At 34.0% G+C, this 10,375-nt stretch overlaps 1 long non-coding RNA gene across 1 annotated transcript; it reads right to left on the bottom strand.

Moving 5' to 3' along the window:
- Positions 1 to 3,249: 3,249 nt before the first annotated feature.
- LOC127875212 (uncharacterized) lies at positions 3,250 to 8,477 on the bottom strand. The gene is made up of 4 exons (XR_008047324.1): positions 7,019 to 8,477; positions 6,037 to 6,195; positions 5,365 to 5,627; positions 3,250 to 5,245 (listed from the first exon to the last, which is right to left on the bottom strand). It is a non-coding gene; the product is annotated as an uncharacterized LOC127875212 (long non-coding RNA).
- Positions 8,478 to 10,375: the final 1,898 nt, after the last annotated feature.

Raw genomic sequence — 10,375 nt, 5'->3', positions numbered from 1 at the left:
ACATTGATCTCATTGAAAAATCTAAGGGAAACTGTCTGCAAAGCATTTAAAATACTTGTAAAACTATTTAGCTTTTGAAACAACACTCAAATGGCACTGTGTGATATTATAACATGAATATTATTTATTTTATTACTGACGAGTGTTTAACATTTCACCGGCGTCTTTCAACATTATGACTTCAACGTGACCGTCGAGAAGTCATGGCTGATCCATTTCTCTCTTGTATTTCAACTCAGTTTGACAGTATTTACCTAAGTATATTCCACAATACGAAATATGCTGTGCACCGCACATCGTTATGAATTTGCTACATCTCAAATATTGATTGTCTGCGCGAATTTTGTACTCAGAATTCGTATCCATGTTTTCCGGATATATCACCGTTTCATGACCTTTAATGGAATTCATGTGAACGTGTACATTGACGTTCGATCTTTTGTAATTTCTCCTTTTTCAACGAGATAGAAGACCGTAAAAGATGCCATAGAAACGCTAAGGAAATGACATGTTACTACTATGTGGGACGTGTCGTATTTGTATTCCTTGTTTTTCGAATCAATTGTAGAGCCTTTGAATAGGAAGAACGTTTTGTATGTTCGTGTCTGAATTGCAAGGGCTGTCTATGTATTCAAATGTGTGGCACTGACGATCCAGTGGGCTGGTGCCTTTAATAGGATGGTTTGCAATATATGTAGAAATATTGCGAACCATCCTATATTAATCGGAAAATCAAAAATGTTATCAATGAAGATCGGTTGTTTGCGGCAAGTAAATGTCCGGAAGTTAATGTCATTTCAGATTGGCTAGACGTTTATTTATGCTAGTATTTTAATTAACCTTAGCATAACATCATAACTATTTACAAGACTTAACGACCTTTTCATTCGGAAGGTAATATCAAAGTTATATCTTTGTTTTTTCTTGTTTTGTTACCTAAAATTCGGTATACTTTTACGATTGCGTCATTTTATTTTAATTAGAAAGATACAATTCGTTGCTGTTGTTGTGTTGTTGTTGTTGTTGTTAGATTTACGCAAAATATTCCATACACGCTTTATTTTTGAGCACACGTTTTGCAGTTGCAAATCCTTATTTAAATTATAAAACTAATTTCAATAAGAATGAAAAATAATTTGCTGATTAATATCAAAATGCTGTTATATGACCCCCTCTCTTGGCGCCCGAAATTAACTATAAGTTAACGATATTACAGCCCTCGACAGTCTTCTGCAAGAAACAAGACAATAATTTATCTGTTAAAACTGTTTTATGTAATGTTCCCTTTAAATAAATACATTTAAAAAAGTATGTTATCTCGAAATCAAATACGACGATATTCACTTTAAAAACAAAACAAATGTTAGGAACATATTTATTGGAATGATGCCATATAAGAAACAAGCGGAACTACGATAATTTAATAAAAAGTTCGTTCCCATCCACGTTTTAAGGGAATTGTTATTACAAACTGGCATTTTTTTCAAATGTCATTAGATATGATTGTTTTATAATCTTCAATGTTTTTCAATAGACTTAACTAGTTTTTATATTAAGAAAAATATGAAAAAAAGTACGACGACGGTTTTCGGACTCGTAATGTCCCGATCGTCAAGCGGATGCGCTTCCACAGCGCCATGCTGCCGGTCTACCACTGTGGCGAAGCATAACACATCTATAACAGAGGTCTGCCTATTTACAGAGGAGTCCGGAGATAGCCGATGTATCACGATTGATTTTCTTAATGAAAATTTTCTGTAATTAGGTCAAACCGCTAAAAAATTTCGCAGCGAGCAAAGTCGAGACATTGAGCGAATATTCGATCAAATAAGAAATAAACATTAGTTTCTTTCTTGCTGATATGGCTTGAAAGTGACCGGCAATTAGAAAATTAGTACAAGTAATAAAGGGTATAAAACGGCAAAAAATCTGCCTCGGCATAGACGTTGCCATCTTGACTATAACGTGATTTTGCCAATAATAAAATTGTTTTTTTGAATGATGTAAGTTTAATCTTCTAGAACGTTTTTTCACTAAAAATGGTCGTACATAACTGCACTTAAAATGGTTCTAGAAAAATTATCAGAGGAAAATCTTCGAAAAAAAGTTTCTTGGTTAAAAACTGAAAGGATTTAAAAATTCGATGTTAATTATCTGATATATTTCGTCTGCCAACTTTCTACTACACCCGGGCATTTCACCGCAATTTTTCTTTTAATCGCCTGGACCAAATTTTTTCAAATTGTGGTATTAGTGCGTGGGTACATGATTAGCAGGAACCATTTATCAGAGTTTTAATTGACAAGTGCCAGCAACCAAGCTTCTAGAAAATTGTTGTACATTTTCTGTTTCATTTGTTGTTATGTTGCATTTATTAAGCATTGTCCAGTACTACAACTTCCAAAAATAATAGTTCACTCTTGTAAAAAAAAATATAGATTTGTTTTAAGGATTTCCTCGTGTTATACGTGGTTAAATGCGAAAAATAAGATGTTTTACATAAATAACCACCACGACGACCTTAGGTCCATTCGTTCTATATGCAAATTAGCTGTTTCAAACCCTAACTCATGTCAAATTGACTTTTAATAACCCCCAAAAAGCTTGCATAAATCTTATGAAATGTGTGTTCAATATGAAACCATCGGTAAATAATACACAACTTGTCAAAACCGATGAATAGACGTTAAGCTTTCTTTTCTTTTGTTCAGTTAATGGTTCATCGTTAGAAAGTAATTTGGATGTAGTTTTCAGTTGTGGTTAAGCGTGGTTGTGCGAAATGGGCATGATATTTACTTCCTGTTTAGGAATTAAAGTTCCGTGCTGCGAAGCGGTAGCTTTCAATGAATAAACTTGTAGAACAGAAATAATGGCTAAGAATGAAATGGCGTGTATACTATCTAACTATTATTGATTGGATAGACAATTTTGAATGTTACTAAGAGTTTTAAACGCAAATAAATACAATTATGCTCTTAACCAAACCACACAAGAAAACGAAATATTTTCAGATTAAATTTATTTGTTGCATCAGCGATTTAATTGATGATTACGCTGAATGAACTCTTATTCTCAAAATGTATTAATGTAATGTATATTTTAAATTGTAAATGGGTTAAGGATTAAGAAGTTTAACATTATGTGTAATAATTAATAACGATACAACAGTGAAACTTGAATATTGGTTGATTTATTGTTTATAAACTAAAATCAGAACAATTGTAATAACCTTATATATATACTCTGTCGTATAGTTAATCGTTATTTACTGAAACGAGCATGTTTGGAGTGCTGGCTGAAACGCTGTTTTGTAAGCAACATATTACGAGAAAAACTATTGATATGAATTCTATATTGTGCAAGGTTCCACAGAACCAACTTGAGGCTACACAACACCCTTTTAAAGCATCAAAGACAAATTTGATACGAGACAATTCCTTAAGAGAGAAAATGTTGTGCAACTAAGCACCATTTTAAGTGTTTAAAAAGTCATTAATGTCAAATTTAAGCTATATTTGTTTAAATAGAATGTCTATAAAATATTACACTATTGCTACTGGAAACCAGACTGTTACACTTTAAGTCGGAATCGCTTAATTCGCAAACAGATATATAACCAGCTCTGGTTGCCATATTCGGAAATTTTAATCATTTGACTGAGAATTATCTCTGTTGTAGATACGTTTTTCAGAAGCTGGCATGTTAAAATGCGGTTTTTGAGACTGGTCGGACAAACAGGAAATAATCAATTTGTTGTTGAAATTTGCTAAAAATAGGCCGGAAGCGAGAAAAAAAAATCACAAACTCCTGGAATAAATCAAGCTAGCTAGTTTACACATTATTTGAAGTATGTTGGCCCTACTTATAAGAAGCAACATGCCTATTGATTTAAAAAAAATCTGTTTTGTGTGTTTTCATGTGTGGCGGTTCTTGATTTCGAAATGACTTTGAGGTTTGATCCCTGATCTAGATGGGCAGAGATGCCAGAAACTTGTATCGACCCCTTATGCGTGGGTGCGTTTGTTATGCTCGTTCTTTTTACCGGTAAATAAATAAGTATAAACCACGGTATCCACTGGTGCCTTTTATCTCTAAAGGTTGACACAAATTTTTAGAATAATGCTACGCAAACAGAATATATACATTTAATTATACATTTTCATCTAGTAAATTCAAACTAACGACAATCCTCGTTTCCGAACAACGAACAGTAAATATGAACAATGTTTCACGATAAAGATTAACAGGTGTATACCATACCAAGATTCTATAGACTCTATTTAAACGAAACTTCATAAACCAAACTTAAACTAAATTAGAAAAAAATACTATCTACAGATATATATGTTATTTATTACAATTTACATAAGGTGAGCTGTAACTTGTGAAGTCTTTCTAGCGGGTGTAAGAACTTGATAGGTGAGTCAAAGATATGTTTTTATAAAACACGCTTAAAACAAAACAACACAAACAACACGCACCACACTAGAAAAAAACCCCGATGACAATGTACATGTATTGCCACGGCTATAGACCAACAAATGATTAACAAACCTTAAACTTCAATCAACTAACACATACTGTATTTCCAACGTTGATTACTAATGAAAACTTCATAAGTTTCTCACTGAATATGATACCATGGCTTCCAAATTCAAAGGTTTCAGTGAGATTAATTAGTTTGCACTAGTCCACTTTTTACCCACATTTGTTTTAAAGTAATGCGCCTTGTAAATGTAGCTCAAAGGTGAATGCATTACACAATAATGAAATACAATTTTAAAAAGCAGCATTTGCCTGAAAATGTTTTATATTCATTTGAATGTTTCCCCAAATTATTTAAGTGCATTATACGAAAAGGAAATTCTTGATTGGAATTTATGTTAATTATACAACATCGATGTATATACCAAAAACTTAAAAAAAATATCGCCTAACGATGTAAGTGTTATAAATTATTATTTCAACGCAAATTTTAATAATGATCTTTACTACAAGTGCTGTCTTTTTCATTCACGTTTTACCCCATATCTAGAATACATTAAATGCAATTTACATTGCATCACGTTTTTACCTAACGTATATTATAGTCAAACGCAAAGACCAACTTGAACGAATGTTTATCATTTGGTGATGTTTCTGTTATGTTTTCCTGCTATTTTGGACATCGCCCTTTTGTGATGCTTATGTCATCGAGAGCGACGTCGCTGGTGAACGAATTACCTATCCTCGCCTCAAATTCGAACTGCAATTGAAAGAAAATGCGCATTCTTATTAAGCACATTTGGTAAATAGACGAGCAAAAATGATACTATGATATTATTCGTTTAATCAGTTGATAAAATTAATGAAAGCTTCACTTACGTGAAATGTTCCATTACGTAGAGTGTCAGCTTTTACGTCGGCGCGGAAACGATTCCATTGATCACCAAGTGAGACATAATTGCTGAATATTTCCTCACTTTTTGTTTCTGTTGTGTACATCACCAATTTTAAGTTCCCTTTATACAAAACACCAAACACGTGGTAGTAGAACTCTACACAGTACGATCCGGCCGGGAAATTCGGTGAGCGAATTTTGGCGATTTGTCCCTCGTTATTACTGGCATCAGCGAATATATAGTAACCTAAATCAACGAAACGGGTATGCCGTGAGAAAACACGAGAGCCCTGTTCAGATCATGCTATGTGCATGCAATGAGAAAATGCCATGAAGTTGCGTTTTATATCTTTTGACAAGTTTGAAAATTCCACAAAAAAATATTTTTAGATGTCGCATCATCACATTAGTATGGTAATCTCTATTTCGAAGCAAAACTAGGGGTTATTCATTATAAATAAAATGTTCAAATATTCAAAAAAAATATATTAATTTATAAGAAAGATTTATTCACTATATAAATTGATCTGTCGTTTTTTTAAATTAAAGGTGATCATTTGATACAGTTATGCTGATAATATATATTTAAAAATATGTGCATTATGCACAGTTGAATTTACAATTTAACAATTTTGCCAGTATTTGAACGTATTTACCTGATAAAGATTTACGTCTATCGTATGCCGGTCCTGTTTTACCCGCTTCATCGCTCGGTCCTTTGATCCTTTTGAAGGAGAACGTACTTCCACTGGCACGCGTCCAGTCACAGAAGTCCTTTTGAAAGTCGCAAACAGAGCTTGTGAGTGTCCTTATTTCTGAAATTGAAAATATAATAATGGTATGAAATTAATGTGTATGATGCTGGAGAATGGCCACAGAGAGTATTCGCCTTTTTGCTTTTCTTACCACTAATAACTAAAAAGAAGGTGAAGAAGCTGTTTTCCTTCGAGAAAACCCGACAATCTAAGCTCTGAATGATTAAAGCCACACCCCTTGCCTCATGTTAATCAATACATATAGATTCAATTTGAAAGTGTTCAAAATTTTCATTGCATCTATAGCCTAGTTAGCAAGTTATTTATTATTTTTCAAACGGTACCGCTTTTAAAACCGAAAGTAGGATTTCTAGACGTATGCGTCATTTCGTCAAACGCGATTATTTTTAAGTCTTTAAGTGCAAAAAAGACGGATTTCTATCTTGTAACTACCAGAAATATTCTAATTGGCATTGATAAAATTAAATCTATAGCCTAGTAGGAAAGGAATTTATTATTTTTCAAACGGTACCGCTTTTAAAACTTTTAAAGCAGGATTTCTATACGTATACGTCCATTTCGACAAACGCGATTATTTCTCAGTTTTAAAGCGCAAAAAGACGGATTTCTACATTGTAACCACCAGATATATTCTAATTGGCGTATTTAAAATATGTTTCTTATTTATACTTTAATTTAATATACCAAATAAGGTGTTTGGCTTTAAACTTTCATATGATATTATTGGAAAAAAATAGTGTTTTTGAGTGTAGGATTGATTTTATTGTGTATTTATTCACAAAATGCAATGAAAGCGTGCCTCGAATCACTACTTGCATCGATTATTTTGAACCGCGATTCATATCGGAACAATTTAACTTACCTTTGTTAATTATTTCATCTGCATCTTTCAACGAAATAACCTTGCAGTGGTCCTCGGGGAATCGAGGCTCTTCCGTATCCCGTTTGTATTTTTAATTGGTTTTGCAGTAACCGCCTAAGTCTAGTCCAAAATACGACTTGTGTTGGGAAATTGAAAGGTCTGGAAGTTGATGGCATGCTACGTCTTCGTTGTCTGTGCAAATTGTGTATTTTGAGCCTAGGGGCATATCTTTAGGATACAAGACCGCAGTTTTATGATGATAATATCCACATGCTATGAAGGGAATCCTTGGAACTAAGTCACGCCAATGGATGATACGCCAACTATTTGGAACGGCCTTGTCATGATCAAATGAGTATGTCTTGTCACCAACACGCGGCATTCCAAACGTGTACAATGTCATTCGATCTTTCGCAACAACGCCCTCTTTTACTAGAGCGTAAGCAGTCAAAGATGCCAGTGCGCCACCTAATGAGTGACCTGTAACTACCACTTCTCAATTTTTGTACTGAGTTGCGAGCTTTTTGACGCTTTGTCGAATACATGGATCATATAGTCTTTGAAAGGCAAAACCGAAATATGTATTAACCTGTCCACGCCATATTCTATATGCAATAGTAGCTATTGGATCGCTCCAATTGGATAGCATAATCTGCTCTACCTCCCCTTCATCTGCAAGTTGTTTAAAACCTCCTGCCGTGCCGCGATAGCCTACGAGAATCGTTTTTGTCTTGTTTGATATAGCTGTATATGCGAAACATTCCTTATAGTCAAACCATCTCTCACATTTTCTTCCAATTGCTTCAACAATTTCAAAGTTATCATTTGGCAAAATATGATTGATGCACTTAGAGAGATACTCAGGTTCAGCGTATGCAACAGCGGACAGTTTGGCGAACATCAATGCCTTGCTTTCATTGTATATTTGATTTTTGATGTTGCTGTCACAGAGAGAAGATTCTTTTACATTCATATCTGTTAAACAAGGGTTGTTATCTTCTCCAATGAAAGATATTTCTTCTGAGCCAAATGTGTGACATTTCCTGTCCAGCGGACACCACCGGCACTTAACATCTAGGAATGGTATGTAGGTGTTTTTCTTTGTACAGGATTTACATGACATCTGGGATGCGCATGTATCGGTTGAAACTCCAATAGCTTTCCATGATAACACTGCCAAAAATACGAGCACGTAACCCATTTTGTCAGTTGAAGAATAATATATTGTTTGCCGTTTAACCACCGCATAAGACTTACAGGTAATTACGCACTAAATACTCATATCCGAACCTCAATTTAAAATATTTTGTGTTACAATGGCAATGCTAAATATCGGTATTTAATCCACTCGATCAATATACATATGTTTATTACCTAGCTTACTAGTCCTCTCCGCTGTCAGTAAGCATTAAAAAAAGCCTAACGTGTGACTTATATACCGGTACATGCCTCCCGATATTTCTGTATACCCCAGCTATTACCCACTTAATAAAGAACATATATGGCTTTCCAATTGATTGAATCTTAAAGGTTCATTGAACGTTAAATACGTTGTAGCTACGGGGAATAATACACATGCAGTTTACTTCCTGTTACACAAATAAAACAAATGTATCGATCTTCTTCAATTTACAGAGCGTTTTACATATTGTAGAAATTATGTTAGATTAAAAAAACATTGAATCCTAAGCGACCTCTGAAAAAGCTTTGATGAGCATGTATAAGATAAAAGAATGGTCAGCTGGTATGTTCTGAACCTTCGATAAAAATATGGGTTTTGATAAGTTCCGAAAACATTGATAAAACGAATTTAATATCAATAACTTTCAATGAAACTTTCTGCAGTTCTTTTTATTGAAGGTTTAAGCGGCAAAAAGCACATTTTATCACCGACCACTAGCACCAAATATAAGCCATTTGAAAGATCTTTTGATTCAAAAGCTGTCCAATAAGTTGGCTGTTGTTTGCACGGGCGCTTCTTACCTTGGCGACCCTGGGTCAATCCCTGCTCATATCGCACATAAGCTTGTTTGATGGTAACCATACAGGACAGATGGGATTTCACACAGACATTCACACACATCATAGAAGAAAGCTTCGCCAATATCAAATATCGTTCAGAAAATAAAGAAATAAGTGGACATTGTAGTCTTATTTCATAATTTATCTCGGCTTTCATGACATGACTCTACTGCGTTATTTTAATGAGAGTGTATGGACACCACATGGTTCAATACCCGCCTTCTGCACATGTGAGGTTTGTTGGTGGTAACTACACTGGACATGCGGGGTTGTATCTGGGTTCTGTGCTCCCCCCTACCCCCCACACAGAAATAACTGGAGATTGTACCTCGATTTCATAATACATCTCAGTTTTCGTAAGTGTAGTATATGTACGTTAATTAGGTAGTAGTGCTTGGACACCGGGTCCTCACATTAATCAGCCCTATGATTGGAGGAACCTTATATTGCGCCATTTATTTAGAAGTTGTGAAACTAAACAAGTTCAATGCTGGAATGGAAAGTGCTCAATGGTGTAATGGTTTGTATCTACGACGTACATTTTTTAAGGAAATTGTTTACAATATGTCCGTTGGCACATATTTGTTGACGAAGTACTAGCTTCGACACTTTTTAACGAGCAACAATATAACATGGATCATTGATCCTATAATCGATGTTGTGTATGTTCATCCCCTTCCCGCATGGGTTTGAATTATTATCTTGTATTAGTATTAATTTGTATTTCTTCGATAAAAACCTGTTTAAATGGGCATACACTAAAGTTTAGTTTTCCATTTTATGATGTTTGATATCATCACCAGCAAGAAGAACACTGTCTGTTTACCTTATCGCTTTTCATAAAACTCGCTATAACATCTATATAATATTCAAAAGTCAAATTGCTTTAAAACCAATGCCGTTCTCGTTTGTAACTTTAATTATATTATACTTTTAAGCTAAACAGAAGCTCTAAAATTATACTTTGTAGTAACAATAAAGCATCGGTTTGTATTTTTTAACACAGTATTTACGAAGTAAATATTGATCATGCTTCCCTGCGAAACAATTTTGTAAACCATAAACAAATTAAGAATAGCTTTACTATTTTCACTGACATGCGTTAACTATATGGCAAATCGCAATTCTTCCGGGTTGAATTGGTATTGATTTTGAATAAATCTGTATTTACAATCAATCTTGCTCCGGGTTGAAGGAGTATTGATTTTGAATAAATCGGTTAACATAAATATCCTTAAATATTAAGATATACCAAACATGTTCAAATTAATAAATAAATGCCACCCTACACAATTAAAAAATCAAATAGGTTTTTACTATCTAATGAAATGCAGT

This window comes from Dreissena polymorpha, chromosome 3 (genome assembly GCF_020536995.1).
Source record: "Dreissena polymorpha isolate Duluth1 chromosome 3, UMN_Dpol_1.0, whole genome shotgun sequence".
Taxonomy (NCBI): domain Eukaryota; kingdom Metazoa; phylum Mollusca; class Bivalvia; order Myida; family Dreissenidae; genus Dreissena; species Dreissena polymorpha.
Note: the sequence above shows the minus strand (reverse complement) of the source record. Positions and strands in the feature narration are given on the sequence as shown.